The 20,359-nt window shown below is 40.2% G+C and overlaps 1 protein-coding gene across 3 annotated transcripts in view; it reads left to right on the top strand.

Annotated features, from left to right (window-relative positions):
* TRAPPC9 (trafficking protein particle complex subunit 9) overlaps positions 1-20,359 on the top strand; it is a 459,459-nt gene that overhangs the window by 372,865 nt on the left and 66,235 nt on the right. The gene's annotated exons all lie outside the window — the stretch shown is intronic.

Raw genomic sequence — 20,359 nt, 5'->3', positions numbered from 1 at the left:
GAAAAAGAAGAGTTATTTCATTATCTTCATTTAATCTTGAAAATGGGAAATCTGTGTGGCTTAACATTCATCTCCCTGCCTCTGGCTTTTTGTTTAACTTGGGTCCAAATGGGCTGATTCTAGACCCTTGATTGCTGATAGTTCATTTGCCTGATAACTGGGTTCTTAGGGCCCTTGTCCTCCTCTCTGGCACCATGCAGTACTTTGAGCTTCAGGCCCAATAAAGAAATATGAAGTTTTCTGCTACTGAAATCAAAGCAAACGTTAAATCAGGATGTGCCCAGTAACTATTTAACTTGATTAGCATTTTGACTGCATTGGAAACCTGAAAAGTGCTTGAAAGATGCAATACAAAGCTTTGCAGTGGCAGCAAAAGATATTACTTGTTTAATGTCAGCACTAAATAATGTAATGCTGTTGTCAAATGTCAATTTTCATTGCTGTTTTCAGTGCAGCTTGATTTCTGGAAAATTAACCCATATCATTTTCAAAAATTGTTTCAGCTTTTCCTTGAAAAAGTAATCTTTAGACAGAGTATTCTGAAGAAGAAAGGCTCCTTCTCTCCAGACACCAAGTTTTGAAATTCTTAGATTTTGTTTATTAAGGTCAACAGGGAGGGAATAAATCTCAGGCTTTCAAATTTTAGGTTATAATTTTGAAAATCTTGTGATCTGAGACTGTTTCATAGGAAAGAACTGCAGCTCTCGCTTTGCATCATTAATGAAGTATCAGACTTCTCATATAAATAATATCCTGTCTTAATTAGAAAGTGTTTAACCAAATATTTAAATCAGAGCAAGTGTAGGGAAAATAACATCCTGATTTAATCAGAAAGCAGTTAAGAGTCACTGTAGGTCTGAAAGGTGAGGGAAGTATTGGAAAGTATAAATGGACTCCTTAGGAACATCAGCTCCTTGAGAGTAGCTGTACAAAAAGAGATTCATAGAATGGTTTGGGTTGGAAGGAACCATAAAGACCATCCAGTTCCAACCCCCTCCCATGGGCAGAGACACCTTCCACTATCCCAGGTTGATCCAAGCCCTATCCAACCTAGTCTTGAACACTTCCAGGGATGGGGCCTGGCCAGCTTCTCTGGGCAACCTGTGCCAGGGCCTCACCACCCTCACAGAGAAGAATTTCTTCCCAATACTTTCCCTTCTGTTCTCACTGCCAAAAGCCTCTGCTTTTGTATGGACACATCAAGTACCTACAATTGATTTTGTTTTAAATTAAACCCTAACACTGTCTCCTGCGGTGGCAGCTTTCCTTAAATATGTTTGTGTCAGTTGTTTGTGTACATACATTACAAATATTTCTTCAGCGTATTTTATGCTGACATAATTTCATGGCTTTCTTTCAAAGTACAAGTGAGTATTAGCCCACTAAATTGCATTACTGCTTGGGAATTCCCTTTGGTAGTTTTTCTTAGTCATTAAAAATACCACAGTAGTCTAAAGCTGCATTTTGCTTAAAAACAGCCTTTACTCTCTAAAGTGGGGCACAGGATCCTCAGCTGTAATGTGGCCGCATCAGGTTCTGCAGATGGAAGGAAAATTTCATTTTCTTTTATCCAATACACTTTCAAGGTGAGGCCATGATTTGTGTGGCTATAAATCTCAGCAGTGAGGTTCTTGGTCATCTTTTCTTTGATGCATCATCAAAACATGTTGGAGATGAGACACCCAAAGCCAGTTTGCTGCTGGACTCAATGTGTGGCTCCGTGATTTCTGAAAACGACACTGAAAGAGGGTTAGGCCAGGAAAGGTAAGACTGAGTGGCAAAGTCAAATCCCCAAGGAGTCAGGAAATGGAGAAATTAAGACTTCTTCTGTGACTTTGAATCTTGATGGACATCAAAGCTTTTCACAGGCCCCAGTTAATGGCCTGGCTCAAAATACTGATGTGGGACCTGCCATGGCTTCATGTTAATTCTTATTATTTTACATGTGAACACATTTTGTTTGAGGTCTCCTTACTTTTCTTTCATTATCTTAAATGTGGAATTTATGGAGAAAACAACATTTATGTGAAGCTGACAGGACTCTTGGGCTTCCTTTCCTTAGACTGGTTGTGTGTGTGTGTGTGTGGGGGGAAGCACCTTAGAGAGGTTTGGAGATGCTTGACAGCCATCCTGCTTTATTCCCACTCCTGCCATTGCTGAGACCTTGTGACCAGTGTCCTTTTCCCTTCTGGAATGGACATGCTACAGATGTAGTCCTTAAGGGAGCCTTGGACAATGAAGCTTCCTACAGCTTTTTGCTTCCCTGCGTATACATGAACAATTGTTCTATTTGTTCTGTGAAAGCGCTTTGTGCCTCTGTTATTTGTTCTTATCCCTCCCAAAGTTTTCTTGACAAACTCCCTTCTGCCTTAGCTTCTGGAAAAGAGAGGAGGAGGAAAGCAAGCAGACTGAGGATTCCTGCTGACTCGCATGGCAACAGCGATCTCCTTCCAGTTCAGTATTTTTCAATTTTGTGGCTGTGTGAATCAATTTATCTGCAGCATGCTGTCAACTTATTATTAAGGAAGTGAAAATGAGTGCTAGATAATCACTTTGAACAGCTTGGAGCAGCCTTGGTAGTCACAGAAATAAAATTATGGAAGAAATTTTCTCAATACGGTGCCTTGAGATGCACTAATGGGCCAATTGGCCACACAATGAAGTTGCTTGCAATCAGTGCTAGGATATTCTTCTCCAATTCTGAATGAAGACTTCTGTGAATTTGAGAGAATTTCAGGAGAATATGTTGCTTTACATCTCTGATCAGCTTAGGGTTCGATGTTAGGCCACACATTTGAAGCAAAAAGTGCAAACCCAAGAACCACTGCGGCCAGAAGGGGATCCAAGGCTCTCAACAACCTTTTCAATTTTAAAACTCCTGGAGGAAAATAGCTCCTTACTTTATACCTTAAATAGTTATGATCTCCATCTATGTCTACAAGGAAGATAAACATAACAAAGGATGCAACATAGGCACTACAAAGACATAAACAACAGCTGAAGGAAGACTTAATTTTGGAGATTCATGTAGGAAAATGTTTTAGAGCTGCTGTTACCAGGACATTACCATTCTTGGTTCAAAAACATGTATTTTTAGGGGGTGCCAGAACATTTCCCACTTATCCCAAGATAGTACATTAAAATTCATTTTGTAACTATCATTATCTCTGGAAAAAAAATTATTTGAAATGCTGTGGTTTAGGAATGGAAACTTGGTGGATCTCTAGAAAATCTCTTGTAGGGACGCTGACTATTCACATTCAGGTGATTCAGACCTTTTGTTAATAAGTAGGAGAACCTGGAAGGCAAATTAATGGGAATGACACAGCAGAGGAAAATCAGCCTTTGGCAGCATATAGAAAGCAACCAGAAAAAAAGTCAATGTTTTCTACAATGTGAAGTTATGCAGTGTGTGGATTCTATGCTTCCTTTAAAATATTATGGTAATTGTAATAAAGAGTCTCTGACCAACCTGGTCTAGCAAAAGGTGTCCCTGTCCAGGGAAGAATGGTTGGAACAGGATGATCTGTGAGGTCCCTTCCAACCCAAACCATTCTGTGATCTGTAATATTAATGGTAGAGAGAAATTGTTCATCGTGTTGGTAGTTCACCAGAAACTGATAGAAAACCTCTGAAGAGGTATCAATGACAATAAGTGTAATATCTTCAATGATTGGGTAATGAGAAATAAGAGGAACTTGAAGTAAAACTGGAAACAGCAAAAACTTGTAAGGAATATATTAGTTTTGCTTTAAAAGGATCTTATTACCAGAAGGAAAATGTGTATTATCCTCTTTTTCCCTATTTTTATGTAGAGAAAGAAGGTGTTTTACATTTAAATTCTAGAAATTCGGAATTGTTCCATATCCTGACACTCCAGGAGCTTGTTCAGCCAGTGCCAATGATGCATCATCATAAATGGGGATACAGAGGTGCCCTCTGACTTTATCAGTGGCTTGTACCAATGTCTTCAAGAGAACACCCCACTGAGACTGGTGCAGACATCTTATGTTTGGATCAGCATCTTTTCTGATCAATTAAAAATACTGTGCTGTAAATGCAGTGTAAAATGTTATGTGTCTCTGCTAGTATGTACTGAGAGCATGTGGGATATTGTGCAGAGCTTATGCTGTGACAATCAGTTAAAAAATCTGTGAACTTTTCAGATTGAAGCCATTTCCTCAGTTTGGTTAAGGCTTCTTTACTAGCTTAAAGTCCATGTGGTTTTCCCTGTTTTATTCATGTTTGATGCTACAGAGGGCTTTAGAAAACAGCTCTGCAAAACAAAACCATAGCATAACATTAGAAAGAATAAAACAACTGTTAAGATTATTGAGGGTATCAGACAAACAACCTGGCAGGGAATGTTTGCTGATATATAGGAAATAACCAAAAAGAGTTTCAAAATGCTGCTAAGATAAATCCAATTTTTGGGTTTTTTTTTACTAGGAGAGGTTGAAAGTGCAACAGGCATATGATTCAAAAGTGATGGACATGAAGCTCTCTAATACCTTCATGGCTGGAATGTAGCATATGAGATTAAATTTCAGTGGTGAAGAGCAGATAAAAAAAAATGTTTAACTGTCTCTGCATGTTGATATCTGGTTGCAGAGGCTATCCTTCAGCACCTGATAAAAAGCAGGTTGGTTATAATACAGTGATGGTTTGGAAAACTAATTTTTTCTGTTTCCTCTGGGTGAGTCACAGTAACTGAGACTACGCTTGGTTTGCTTTAAGTATTAAATACTTAGAAATAATTAATACTTGGTAATGCTTGTAGCTTGCATTACACAGAGCTGAGTAAATTGACTTATAGTTTAGAGAATTTTGGTACAAAATTGTATGAAATCAAAAGTTCTTTTTAACCCCCGGTGGGGTCTTGTTTCTGCTGTGTTAACTATGCCAGACTAGTTTGGAAGTTCAATTCCTGGACTCCTTTCAGCTAATTTTTCTTTTGACAGTTTCAGGATTTTATGTGCATCTTTAGGAATTAATGAACATGCCTTGGCTGTATTCGAGATGTTGTTTAGGACAGTGAATGAAAATGTGCTGAAACTGAAGTGTCCTTAAATTATTTATTATTCCATAGTGGTTTAAATAAACCTGTGTATTTAGCTTGTACCTTAACATTGTTTTGAATACAAGTCCTTTCCTGAATTTTTAATTTTGATTTGACTTTTTACGGTGTGGTTATGTCTGAGCACCCCCTGTTTGGTTTTTTTTGGCTGACAGCACTCTCCTAAATTAGGGAGGAACTTTTATCTCTGCTGTGCAGCTGAGAAGCAAGGGGAGAGAATTCGTGGCATGCCTCAAGGTGTGCAAGAGCACTGTGGCAGAGCAGGGAAAGAAGCTTGGGTCCCCCAAGTCCTTGACTACAGCAATGTGACTAAATCTTGCAGCTATGAACTGCCTTCTTGATTTGTTTCTTTTCATGCAGCCTTTCAGTCCCACTTGGACCGAGGAATGAGAACTCATTTTAGGTATGAACATTTCCTCTGACTCTGATTAGGGCCAGAGAGGAAGTGTTCAGTGAGTATGAACAATTGTAGCCAGCACTTGCAACTACTTCTTGTCTCAATGCTGGAAAAAAAAAATGAGCCAGGGCTGACTACTATTGCCTTTTATTAAGCTTTATAATCCCCATTGAACTCAATGTCTGAGTTCCCTGGGCTAGCATTTGTTATCCCAACTCTGGGCTAAACCATCCTTCTTCTCCAATTATAGGCCTTGGCATCAATGTTTTTTTATAAATCTTCTTCAAAAGTTTTTTTTTCCCCATGGATAAGATTGGGATATTGAATGACTACCTCTCTGTAAGCTAATCTAATAATGCAATGATTTTCAGACTCTTAGGTCCAAAACGAGAGAAAAGCCTCTTTAGACTTCCTGCTTAATAAGATTTACAGTGTTTTTTATTATCCACAAACTTAGTTTCATTCCTAGCTTGCAGTATGTTCACTTCACAGTTAGGCTTCTTAAATTAATGTCTGGTTCTTTTTCCTGCAGTTTTTCATCTCTTTTAATTGGCCACTCTTGTCACATTTTGCTCCTCCACTCCAGTGCCAGCCGGCCAGTGCTGCCAGAGCTCATCTGTTAACCTCCACTGAGGCCCACCTTTCTCTCCTTCAGCCCTTCCCTTTCCATCCCACCAGCTCTGCTCTCTGCTGGCAGTACAAAACTTCCAGGGTTCATCCTACTCCTTTTGATGTACACAGATACCTGAGAAAGAAATGGCTTATTTCATTCAATTTACCTTGTTTAGGTGAAAATACCTTAAAAAAGGTGAGCAAGGTCCAGCAGTATCTGCTTTCAAATAAATCTCTCATCTTTTTAGATGATGCAACTTTTAGGATGTCAAATGTTGAAATTATAGCTTTAAGAGCAATATTAAATTTTGTAATATTCATCCTCTGTGTCCTGTGAGATTTATGTACATAAAAAATGTCACGTATGGAAACTTAAAATGGCATAACTTGCTGATACACAGTTTTACTATGTAACTTCTCATATGTAAAATCATATTTTTTTAAACCAGATCCTAATTATATCAATAATGGCCAACACACACCTACACCCCTTTTCTTCATGTAGGTGGTTGTTTGTGCTTTCTAGCAGCAAGACTGTGGTCTGTTTATTCTATTTTTTGTATTTCCTCCTTTTTTAAAATAATGCTGTAGACTTTACTCCTGTTTATCTTACCTTACACTGACTTAACTGCATTGACTTCAAGAGAGTTAACCATAATCTTCATCTACGTAGGAGGTAGATTGTGCACATTTAGCTAATTCTCTAGGTGTCTGGGCTCAAAATGTAGTGTAATGGATCTTAGTCACTGCTGTGTTTTCATGCAAACTGTTAAAACAACACTTTATTTGCAGAATTTCTCAAAGCAATGGAAAATAAAGACATTCAAAAGTGTGCTTTTGGCTCCAGAGATGCAAATCTAAAATGTGCTGATTTCACAGTGAATAGTCCTGGAAGGAAGGGAGGATACTCCAATGGTCAGCAAACATTTCTAGATGTGATTCCTTGCTAAGTATTTTCTTAATATTTTTATGCAGCCTTTTCTAGTTTTATTCTCCATGTGGAGCTGAGGTGGGTTAAGTACGATCCCTGCAAGTGCAGTTGGGAAGCACTGGAGTGTCAGTAATAGGAAAGATAAACCAGAGTACTTTGTCACTCTCTGGTTTTAATACCAGAAACATAAAACAAACCTGCAAGTAGTGCAAAATGTTTAGACAGGAGGATATAAACATAAACTGGTGATGAGACAGCTGGGGGCTGATGGGTTAGATTCAGAGGGAAGATGCTGTACTGGGTGTCCCTGTGCAGGGAGTTGGAAAAATCCTCACGTGGCACTAGTCCTCATAGGGAACTTAACCATCCCAAAAACTTACAGAAGGACATCAGAGCAGGACAAAAGCAATTCAGGAGGCTTCTGGAGTACATGGATGCCAGCTTCCGGACATAGGTGATTGAGGAGCTGGTGGGTGGGCATGATCTGCCTGGACCTGACCCTCTAAACAAAGAACTGGTCAGGGGTGTGAAAATCAAGGGAAGCCTTGGCTGCAGTGACCATGGGATGGTGGAGTTCAGGATCCTGCGGAGATGAGAAAAATAGTAGTTTCACTGCCCTGGATTTTAGGAGATCAGTTTTTGCCACAGTTTCCCATAACATCCGCACAGACAAACTGGACTACAGAACTGGGCAGTGAGGTGGATGTGGGGTTGTAGGGTGGATGTGGGATATACGGTCTGACAGTCTCAGAAAGCTTCAGAAAGCCTAATGGCCCTTTCTTTCCCATATGTGTTCTTGGGTACTGCTCACTGTCCAAGAAGAAATTTGGAGAAAGTTTTCCATGTTAACGAATTCATCCCTGCCCACTGCTGAGTTGCTCCCAGAAATCTTCAGAGTTGCATGGGGAACTATAACTTCACACAATATGATACTATTTGGAGAAAGAAAATGAAGGAAACAGCTGTTAGTGAAACCTCTTGGTCCACAGACCAGCCTGCACTGAGACCCACTGGGTGTAGTTATTTAAATGTCATGAACCAATATAGGAAGCACAACACAGAAATGGAGTAAGAGGCTGCACCTTAAGCTCCACTTAGCAGGGGCAGCAGCAATGCCTTCAAAGCCATACTCTACTCACAGGAGCTGCAGACTGGTTTTGGCTTCTGCCTCCTGCATGGTACAAAGATTAAGAGGCTACTTTTGACTTCTGAGGGATGACATCTTCGTGTTGTAGCACCAGTTCAGACATTCCCATCCCTGCTTCCACATCACCTCTGTCTTCAGACTGCTCTGCCTGTTTTCCTTTAGCTCCCATTTGTTTTCTGATGCTGACTTCTTTCTTAGTTGGTAATGAATATTTTTATGCTCTTCTATTTGTTGTGGGGACGTCTGTATGAGGCCCTTGCCATTCCATTCTTACACTGCCATACGAGCAAACCATCCATCATTCCCTGTTTCCAGGTTTTGTCTCTGCTCCACAGTCATTGTTGAATTGAGATAGCTTTCTGGGGAAACGAGGCTGCCAAATGAGTAAATATGTGAGAGGGTGAGCAGTCAGTCAGTTTTATGAAAAGGTCTGAGTCCAAGAAGATGAAAAAATTCCTAGTTCTTGCAGAACTCTGACTGGATCTCTCCTCCCTTTTACATTCAAAACAGGCTAATGTGGACTTGATGTCTTATTTTAAAGCATTGTATTTAAGAAGATCTTTGGAAATGATCTCCTTTTCTGCAGAGAACTCTTTGTTAATGGCTATTTTGACCCAATAAAATTAGATCCCTGTCAGACACTCCCTGCTTTTCCAAAACAACTCAGATATCATCCATTTTATATCTGTGATATCTAGAAAAGCTATAATTTGTATTCGTGTTTTAGGCTTATTGCTTTGTTTGTCTTCTCTGTCTTCATGGACATCTTTAGGAGTGTGTGTTATCCCAGACTCCTGCCCTCCCCCACTGCTCATCTCCAGAAGGTGACTAGGGAGCAGGAACATATTCTAAACCATGAGGGAATGAATCTCTGTCTCAGGGGAAGGGCTTGTACTCCATATTCCCTGATTTAACAACCTGCTCTTGTCATTCCCTGCTTGGGTCCCTTCAGTAATTGCTTGAGCTGCAGTTATTTGCATTCACCCTTCATATCCTTCACTCCTGATCCTCCCACCCAGACATTCCAGCTTTGCCCTTCACAGCTACTGAGTGAACTTTTTGTCAGACTCTTTCCCCAGTTTTGACAAGAGACTTTCTTATATCCCATTCTAAGCCCCAGCTTATTGCTGCCATTCCCTTCTTTCCCACTAATCACTGCAAATGGATCTCCTTGACTCCATGGGATTTATAAACATCTTCAGTGGGAAGGTGCCATTCAGTCTGATCTCTTCCTCATTCTGGGAGCTTGTCTAGTCCCCCTTGCTAATACATTGTGCTCAGCAGCTTGGGTTTGGTTGTAGAAAGGCCCTGGTCTTCATATGAAGAGGTAAGGATAGGATTAATCTTCCTGTTCCCTGCCTAATTTCAACTTCTGCTCCAGATTCCAGCCCTTACTTTTAGTAACAGGTTTCTCCACTAGAGAGAAAATAAAGAGAGTCCTTTATTGCTCTTAATTTTCTCTCTCTACAGATATTTACACACTAATCAAGTAATTTTTTTCAATCCTTCTGATAAGCTAAACAGATGAGGCTTTTAAAGTCTGTTACTGAAAAATATTTTCTCCAACCTTCAGTTATTTTTCCCCCCTCTTTTCTGCCTCCCTACTGTCCTGCATTCTATTCTGACATCAGAACAGCATTGTGGTTATGGGTTTAATATTACCAATGGCAAATACAAAATTAAATTATTTCTTTCTGCGTGTTCCCTGTTTATGCATTTTTAGAATTTTTTTTAATGCAATATGGTAGTGGGAGGAAGAGTTACCTATTTAATAAAATGGTTTGGATTGGATGGGATTCCACCGCTCTGCCATGGGCTGGGACACTTCCACTAGACCAGGTTGCTGCAAACTCTGTCCAACCTGGCCTTGAACACTTGCAGGGATGGGGCAATATACACCATCCTTTAATGTAAAGGATTACTACACCTAATACTTATAAGAAACTCTATGAATTCTTCTCTTTTAGGGAGGCAGATTAGGAAGGCTGCCATATAACTCCATGACTTTGGTGAATTTAACCCCCTGATCTGCTGTTGCTGTAATATTTTACTTTCCATACTTAAAATGCATTCTTATCCATATAAAATATCAAGGGTTCACTTTAACGTGGAAAGATGAGCTCTGCAAATGCTGGCTCATGTGGAGAGGATCAGTTATGAACTTCTTGTTAGAAAAGATTAAAAGCAAATCTTGTCCCTTCTTGGCTGTGTCACACACTGGCACAAAGTCACCTCCTGAATGAGAAGCCTCTTCCATAGTCTTGGTCTCCTAAGGCAACAGCCTTGCATATAAGGGTTTCAGTGGTGCAGTGCTTTTTGACATGATGCTGGTGATAATTTGAAAGAAACTAACCTGCAAAGTATTTCATAGCCCTAAAAAGAATCTTAGAGTCAAAATCAATTTTTTCAGTTCTGTTTTCTACTATTAATACAAAAAAAAATCTAACTAAAATGGGAACATAGGAAGTAATGGGCAATGGCTTGGCAGTGGTCTGTTAAAAGTGTTGAGAACATAGTGCTGAATGCTCCTTCCCAAGGAATTACATAAGGAAATCGGAGAAAAGTAGTTTCTTGCAGTCTTGAAGAGCGGATATCCTAACTTGGGTCACTCAGTGCGTCCTTGGACACCTCCAGGATTTGTGTTATCCAGAAGATGCACTTTAAACAGACTTTTGACTCCAGTGCACATGAGTAGAACAGGGGCATTTCCATATAATAATTGAGGTTCTGTGCTGTGTTTGCCTCTTATGATCCTGATACAAATAGGACTAGGTTCCTTTAATGAGAACCTCTAGAAAACCTGGAAAAATCTTACGTAGAAACAATCTTACGTTGGAACAATCCCTGCAATACACTGAAAAAACATTTTTAGAGCCTGACCACAGCTCTCTGCCAGTGAAGAGAGAAGATGAGTCTTTCACACACTTGTGGCTGTTACTTGGGGGAGGCAAAGGTTCACCAGTTCTAGCAAGGATGACAGAACTGAAGCTTGACTTGTGGAGCTGTTGTGTGTGAAACCACAAAGTTCAGTATTTCAATGGCCCCTCTCAGATCTGCACAACTTTATAAGGCATCATTCAACCATGAGCGACAACAGCAGTGTTTTATGAACCTGCCCTGCCTTTTGTATTTGTTTTTTTGATTAATGTGACTTCTCATAAAGAAGTAATTTTTGGTAATCCAGATGGATGGTGGGTCTCAATATCATTACTGTCCCAAGTAGTGACTTTGGGATTTTGAGGTGGTGATTTTCCTTCTTGGCACATGAAAATAGCGCTTAACTTTTCTTGTATTAAATTGAGTTACTGGAATAATCAATTAGTCTGGTTATCCAGAATCATAAGCCATTTTGGGAATGAGAATAGACTTCACAGAAAAAGAATAGATGCTGTGAGAAATTCAGTTAACTATAAACTATTTCCTACATAGGACCTCACTGGGATTGATTTAAACTTTCCTAGGTGCAGCTAAATGCATATCAGAGTAGAAACAGAGACTCAGAGTTGCTCTCCCACTTTCCTCTTAGTTTCCTAACTTCTGTTTTACCAGGAGGAAAGGAAAAGTAGATTACTTGTTGTATAAATTCTCTGTCAAAATTTCTATGAATTAGGGCTAAAAGTGAATAATGAATCTTTCTCCAGCTTTCCCCTCTCCTGTCTCATACATATACATTCACACTCAGAAATAGCATACTCTTTATGCAAAGGTTCCTCTCTTTTCAAATAAAACCAATACATTTTTTTAACATATCATCCGCTGTGGATAACTTGATTACCTCATGCGCCTAAATTCAGCTGTTAATTATTTATATGGAAGTGTTGGGTGGGCTGCACAATTACCCTTGACATATTAAATAAATAGTTTTTTACGGTAATTGGGGGTTGATGCCATGCTGCTTAGAATAGGCTCCAGTATTTCGTTCCTGTCTTGGAGCTAACTGCAGTTTTTAATTTCACGAAACACTTTAGGAGACCATAAGAAAAAATAATCACATTACAAGTGAGAAGTGTTGAGTAAATTTCTTTTACAAAAACCGCACCAGTTATAAATTTAGCCCTTAATTGATGGCATTATGAAGGGCTGAGATGGAAAACAAACAGTGGGAAACCCAATAATCTGTAATGTCAGGAGCCTGCATGGTCTGCTTGCCAGGCTGTGCATGGGCTCTTGAAGAGGTAGAAACTTCCAGTGGCAAGACAAAATAACCTTCCAATACTCTGTGCCCGAGGTGGAAAGGTGTCCAGCTGAGGAAACAAGAAATAGGCAATGCCCTTTCCGTTCTAATTCACTTTTGTAGTCTCAGCCAAAAGGTTTTCCTGTGCTGCTGCTTCCAAAGAAGCAGGGAAGGGCATTGTTTCTCCAGGTTTTCTTCCTGCCAGGCTGCACTCTTTCCATGGACAAGGTGGCCTCTCTGTTTTATCCTGTCTGTTGTTTGCATTCAGCTCTAGGCACACAGCTGGGGCTTCTCACATCCCAGTCTGCTGGATGGAGAGAAAGCCCCAGATATGGCTGCTCTGGGCTGTGCAGGGATAAAGATCTGGCTCTGCAATATCTTCTGACTGACTGGAAGATGTCCAAGCTGAAAGAGTTCTTCTCACCTCACTCTGGGTGTCTGGTCAGAACAAGGGAGCAGCAGGATTTGGGTTTGTGCAGCAAATCTACCCATCCAGGAGCTCATTTGGAATTCCTTATGCTGATCCTCTCCTTCCATTGCCATGCTGGGAGTCTCTACCCTGAAGGATGCACAAGGAGGATAAAAAGGGCACTTTGAGAGCTTTACTGTATCAGGCTTTTGTACCTCCAGTAGAGTAAGACATTATTGATATACTTTTGTTGACATGTTTCTCAGGGAGCTTCAGCCCTCCTGTTCTTCCCATTTTCCCTCGGTTCCATGAACTTCAGAAGCTGCTTCCTTTAAGTTTAGGTTTGAATCTGTAACAGGATAATTGTCCATTGTGGTGGGCCCTTTCTGTAGCATGTTTGGGTCCAAGTTTCAGGAATATGGTCCTGGATTACTCACCTTTTTGAAGAACAGTTTTGTCTTTGGAAGTTCTCAAAACTTTCCAGGGAGCTTCTGGTTGTTCTGTGTGGACATTACTTGGGCAATTGGCCTCAAGCTTCTGAAAAATACTGATATCTAGTTAAAAGTCCCAGAACAATCCTTTTTATACTGAAAGTCTTTAAGTTGTAGAGAGTTGATGATATTTCTGCTCTTTTCTGCTTGTAGGAATATGCCTTTCAAAGGCAGCCTTGAGGGAAACGGTGCTCTCTGCTCCCCAGTGCTGGAGGTTTGATGGGTGCACATTTCCAAATGATGGACTTTGTGCAAGGAGATCTGTGTCTCAGCACGCTCAGAGACCTGCTCATTACCATCCCTCAGTAGCTGACATTAAAGAAGCATTTTTAGCACTTCCTCTCCTTACTAATCAGAATTCTGTTTCATTTTGCAAAATATGTAGTAATTTCTCTGTACAGCTAAAGCATCTGACCTTGCTGTCTTTAAATCCAGTATAACTGTATTCTGAGAGGCTGAGAGACAGACTTTTTTCCTGATACATCTACAATTCATCTGCACTGCTATCTGTTAAACTTCTTCATCAGGTCCTTCTTAAGAAACAGTAGCCACAAGCATATTTTATAAAGAGCAGATAGATTTTGGGGTGGTGTTTTCTGGATGGGTGAGGGGAACTGCATGATAAGATATCTAATGTAATATAAAATAGAGGAGCTATATAAATTCTTATTGAAGGACAAATTAACTTCTTGAATTTCCAGAGGGCTTACTGTTTTGTTTTTTTTCATTGCCCTGAAGAGGTGAGAAGTTTTGGAGGAAATATGGAAATGTGAGGGATGGGGGGAACTGTGATAGACTTTGCTGCTTCTTCTACCCTTTTGCAGGGATAGTGTCTGACCTGGAAGGATTCCTGTTCTTGTAAGTCCCTGCTGCACCAGTGATTTGTGACAGCAATTCTGTTGCTTAGTCAGTGGAGGGAACGAGAAGAATCCACTTTTTTTTTCTCTTTAGAACTTCCCAGTCAATTATTGTGACTTCTTACATTGAGTTGTCTCTCATTCTCTGCTCCCTTCACATACTAAACTGCCCTTTTCAAGGGGATGAACTTTTTTTGAGAGAAACTTGTGAACTGACTGACAGACTGTTGTTGTCTAATACTGAAGGAGATAAGGCTTTTTTGCCTTTATCTTTCCTTTAGGCATCTGTATAAATTCAGACAGTGGTGTTTGATGTCATGATTGGTTGAATTTTAATAGAAGTTTAATTGAATTTTAGTAAGAATTCTATAGTGGCAAATAAAGACAATTACATAGTTCAGGAAGCTAAAGTCATCTCTCCATTCACCCAGGGGATGAACTAACTTCTGCCCAGTGCTCTGGGAATTTGTTCCCTTCCTAAATAAATCTATTATGTACTTGTTTCTCTCTTTGAATACTCTCCTGTCTCTATTTGAACTTTGTGAAAACACATAGAAAAGTATCTACCTAACAAACTTTACTTGTGTGTAGTTCTATGCCAGCAGCAATTATGGGCTATAGTGCAATAATAATATAGTGCGAGTCTTAGAGAACATTTTTTGGTGGGGTCTTTTTTTGGTGTTGCTGTTATTGTAGAGGTCTCAGACTTATTGCAGTAGAAATGGCATACAGAGAAGATACAGTGAATTTATCATCTAAACACCAAAAAAGAGACTCCAGCTGTTGACAGTGAAGAGAACAGGGAGATGACAAAGATGAGCATAATCTGCTCTTTCTTCTGAGTACACGTGGCCTGGCACGGGCACTTGGGTGAGACATCCATGAAACTACTGCTGTGAACAGGGACAGCTGTCACAGGAAAGACTGTTGCAAGACTGTTTAGTTTGAATGTAAGGAGGAATGGGAATATGAATGAATTCCATGAAAAGATGATATAATCTGTCTCCAGTGTTTCACATGTATTATCTTTCCACTTTTCTGTAAACACTTGAGAATGGATTTTCCAATGAGCAAGTGAAAACCCTGCTGTGACATCTCGTGCTCCTGACAAACTCCTGTCTCCCTGTGTGATGATTTGGTGCTGTCACTGAGGGGATAGGTCTGGATTGTGTGGACTTTATGGCAGAAACACAGGTGTTAAAATCCGGTTTAAACCCAGAAAAGCAAAGAAAGCTAAGTCTCTGTCCATAAGCCAGAAAGAACTTAGAAGGTTCAAAATATTCCCAGAAACGAGATTAAAACCAAATGAGATTAAATGTTGATGCCAAAAAATTGATGTATTTTATTTAATAGTAAAAGAGGCAAAGAGAAGGAAAGAGAAAAGAAAGAAAGAAATAGAAGAAGAAGTGTGCGTGGGGAGTGGGGGGACAGGGAGAGGTGACAGGGGTAAGGTGGAAGCAGATCACCCATCCGAGGGTCCCAACGATGTCTCATTGCTCCCCTCCATCTGCTCTGCTGGTGGTGAGGGTCTCCCATCGCTGCCGTGGCCACGCCGCCACCACACCACACACCAAAGAGTGCAGAATCCCGTGGATTAAGACACGCTTTGGGCCAGGTGGGAACGCCCGCGTGTCTCCTTGCAGGGGCTGGCTTGACACTGTCCCTTGCAACACTGAGGGTCTGTTGCATCATCTCTGGTGCTCTGGTGCAGGGTCTGGGGACCCCTTTGAGGGGGCCCCTGTGATGGGCCATGTCACCCCTTCTGCTGTGGATAAGCTTCCCCCCCAGTGAGCACCCCTCAGCTGGGCTCCTCTGCACAGTGGAGGATGGGCAGTCACTGTGCCTCTGACCAGAGGCTTTTCCAAGACACCCAAAGCCTCTCCTCCCTCCACCCTTTGGTTCGAGGCTCTGTGGGAGCCTGGCAGCTGATAGCCCTGGGGCTGTGGTCTCCACCTTGGAGGTGTTAAGCCTGTGCTTTGTGAATGTCCCCAGCCCTGGGTTTATCTTACCTCCATCAGGGAGCGGTGTAAGGCCTCAGTCAGGGCCCCATTCAGGGTGCGGTGTCTTCTCTGCATCTTTGTAATACAGTTTTAAAAGTCCTCCAAGAAAATGTTTAAGTCATAGGCTATAATATTTCGGTCTCTGACAACAATCTTCTTTGATGTTGGTCTGCTTTTGCTAGAATGTGACTGTATTGGTTGGCTTTAAGAGCATGTCTGAGAGGAAAGTAATCAAAAACTGATAACAGCAAAAATTAATGAAGTCAGAAGAAAATGCTGTGCCTGTGACTACCCAAAGGGAAAGACACAAATTGAAATGCAGCGTGTTAATGAGGACTGCAGCAATCTTCCTTACTCATTTCTGAGCTGGGTTCTGCAAACTTTTGTGCATTCTGGACATAGCTCCGTTAATTTAGATGCGGTTTTGGGTATCCCCAGGTCGAAAGATTATAAAATTAATCTCTTTTTTTTTTTTTTTTTCTTTTAATAGTGGTACCATTTTGGGTTAAGGAAGGGAAATTTTTTACTGCAAATGATGGGAGCTTATTTTGTAGGTGCAGCTCAATCCTCCAGTGTGTTGCATTTCCCTTGATAAACCAAATGTTAATCTTTAAGTCACAAATGATAAAAACAAGTGAGATTTTTTTGTTCTTCAGGTCTGCCCTAATATTAGGTCTCCTGTTTCTGATAGAGGATTAGTCCTTTGATGAGAGGAGAGGTCATTAATATGTTGGTAAGAGCTTTCTAAAAACTCTGGTTTCACTTTTCCAGCCTCTTGACCTGGTGAGGTGCATTTGTGTGGCAGTTAGAGTTTGATGGGGAGGATTGCCAAAGTAAAGCTGACACATAATATTTGGGTAGGGTTTGTTTGTGCTTTCACCATCTGTACAATGAACAGAAATGACGTGCAACTGCACCCAAAAAATCACTTTGATTACTTAATAGCATAGCCAGTTTTTTTTCAGGATGGCATTGCACATACTGAAATACATCTTCTGTGATGAAAGCCTGCTTTGCTGTAGGAACACATTGTTTTTCAGAGACTCGGTCTCATGGATCACTTTTATGGCTTTCCATTTCTGTCCTCCTTCCATAGCCTAAACAATGAGTCGTTCTATCCACAGGAAGTTTGTGCTGCTTCCTCAGGGCCCCCATTCTGGGGTTTGCTTTTTACAGGGTTTTATGCTGCACTAAAAATGAAGATGAAATAAACTGTCCAGATGGGACTTTAAAGATTTGGACTGTGGAGATATTCCATCTACACAGGCCATGAGTGGTTTCTGATAGTCCTGCAGCATTATAAGGGAATAGCACTTTTTTGTGCTTCCTTTAATAGAATCATGGAATGATTGGGGTTGGAAGGGGCATTAAAGCTCATCTCATTCTAATCCCCTGCCAGGGGCAGGGATACCTTCCACTAGACCAGGTTGTCCAAAGCCCCATCCAACCTGTCCCTTGAACATCTTCTGAGGTGCTGCTGGAGGGGTGTGTGTGAAATAGTTTTTATGATACTTCACACAGAACTACATGGAAACATCTCAAGATTTTCATACTGGGCCCTAGAGTTGTTTGAAACTGATTTTAATTTGGTTATTTAAAGGTCCAGGTCATTATGTTGTCATTACAAAGCCTCCAAATGCCCAACTCTGCTCTGACAATCTCTGTGCCCATCTAAGCTTTAAATGGAGTCTTCAAATGTCACCTTCTAAAATGCTTTCTGACTTTAATTTAAAATCTCAGGATTTCCATGAAGTTGTGTTCTATATTTCTCAGTAGTCAGATTGCAAAAAGCAAGGGAGCCATGGTGCACTCCCAGACAATCCTGGTTTAGGTTTTGGGGGACCAGGACTCTGGAGTAGAGTACCTGTGTTCATCAGCCAGGACATAATTCAAGATATAAATCCAAACTCTAGGCCCATAGATAAGATAATTCACTTTTTGGGTGCAGGATGACCTTCCCATCAAAATGTAATACAGCAGTAAAATCTAGTAAAAGAGCACTTCTGTCCCAGAGAGCAAACCTGAGCCTTATGTTTTGCTAGAAACCTAAATTCTCTAATTCTTCAAAAGCCATTTAACTTATATTGGATAATTTCTTAGTCCAAGCAAATGTCTCTTTGTACCAGTAGTATGTTCTCCTGAGTGCTAAAAGTTTTGCTTTTACTTGCCAGCACATCAGTACAAGGATAATAGCAAAAAATGTCAATTTAATTAATTGTGTGTCAGAGCATACATTGAGAAGCCTAAAATAAAACTGTAGCCTAAGTTCAGGCTATTGAAAGTTGTAATTTACACTGTTGAAAGTATAAAATCATGTAAGGTGGGGAGAGCTGTAATTTGAAAGTTGAAGATATTTTTATTTTCAAAAGGATATATACGTTTGGTGACTGCTAACATAAAGGTGTTAAAATATATAGAATGGGCATTTTGCTCAAGGGAATAATGCATCTCATGGATTTTAATATCTTTTGATGAACTATCCTCAGAATTTATAAATACTTGAGAATTAACTCATAAATAAAATAATATTAATTGAATAAGTTAGTAAATTACTTTTTCAGTGATTATCACTGCATCTCTGTTCAATTACTTGGTGAGCTGTCCTGGGGAGTTCCTGTCTGAAGCTGAATTTTTCTACCTCTTATTCCAGGGCTGATTTAGAGGAGAGTGAAATAATCTTTTACAAGTTTATTTTACAGTCTGGTCAAAAGGTTGAGAGCTAAAGCTTAAATTGATAATGTCCAAGTGAATGAAGGCATAAGTTGGAATATAAAGCTTTACTTGATAGACATATCTAAAAAAGGGAAATGAAACATCATTTTAAGCCCAAAAGCTTGCCAGTAAGATTTCTAGGGAGTCAAGGCTGATCACTGAGTGATCACCTAGTGTGTAGGAGCATGAGCAAGAGGAGAATGTGCTTTTTGAAACAGCACTGCCTCACCTCAGCCATCTCTTGGGCACTTTGCAGAGAAACACAGGTTTGTATCAACAAATTGGCTGGGAACTGCCTGGGGCACCTGGGTTTAGGCTGAGCTGTGCCTTGGATTGGAGGGGCCACATTGCCAGATGTGCCAAGCTGGAGGGGAATTGCAGAGGTCTTGGGCTTCATAATTCAAACTCTGGGTTTGCTTCATGAGCCTAGTGCCCCCAGACTACAGAGTGGAGAAATTGGAGAAATTTACTGTCCTGCTGTTTCTGAGTATCCATTTTATGAGTGCAAAGGGTGGTGAATTCTTCCGCTCTGCTTTTCTGCTTCTCTTCCCTGGCTGTCCCAATGACTTGTGGGAATGAATTATTTTTAAAGTTATCTTTTTAAAAAAAGTAATTTTTAACTTGACAGCCTTCCTGTCAAGCACACTTGAGCGGAAGGGACCGCACAAGGCAGTTGCTGCCGCTGAACAGATCAGAAAAGATGAAAGTAGGGAGTTAGAAGTCTTTTCTATTAGAGACCTTGGGGTTTTGCATTGTTGTTTCTTCCAACGATTTATTTTTTAAATAAACTTTCTGACTGGAGCAGTGTTCTAATGTCAAAGCCTGATATCTGTCCCCTTAAAATGCCCTTAAAATAGTAACCAGTGTTCTGCTTGCCTGTTAATCTTAGCCAGGGTTTTCTTCCAAAGAAAAGATACATATGAAATGCAGTTGATCTGAATACAGGTAATTTGGTGTCTTTTGCAGAAAATGTAGCACAAAATTTTTAGACAAAAGAGACTTTCAAGTTTTCTGTGTCCCACAGAAGGGGAGGAACTGGAGGAACCATTGTTAGGTGACAAAAGCTTAACCAAATTCTCACTGCAGGAAAAATGAGGGTAAGAAAGAAAATATCTTCTGTAAGTTTTTGAAAAAGTTGTTTTTCTGTTCATTATAGGTGAATGGAATCAGTGTATTATTTCACAGTGATACTAAAAGATGTTCCCAACCGAACATCTCATTTAATGCTTGATCAGGGAGCCTCTCCTCCTGCATTCTGGAATCCCTAATTAAATGTCAGGCTGTGTTCAAAGACTTAGGGGATTGGCCACTATTGGTTTATTTTAAAATCGTGGGTTTAGTTGCATTAATAATGATATTCTCATTGACAGTGTACAGCAGTCAATAAAACTCTCACTTGTTTAGTTTTCTTTCACTGTATAGGAACCACTTTCCCTACACACTGATAAAAAGCACTCTATAAATATCTTTGGCCTTTGGAAATAAGAGACCCTTTTTTGCACTTTATATATCCTCACAGTATTTACTGAAGCAGAAGTGCCTCCATTTCAGA

The sequence above is a fragment of the Aphelocoma coerulescens genome, chromosome 2 (genome assembly GCF_041296385.1).
Source record: "Aphelocoma coerulescens isolate FSJ_1873_10779 chromosome 2, UR_Acoe_1.0, whole genome shotgun sequence".
Classification (NCBI taxonomy): domain Eukaryota; kingdom Metazoa; phylum Chordata; class Aves; order Passeriformes; family Corvidae; genus Aphelocoma; species Aphelocoma coerulescens.
Note: the sequence above shows the minus strand (reverse complement) of the source record. Positions and strands in the feature narration are given on the sequence as shown.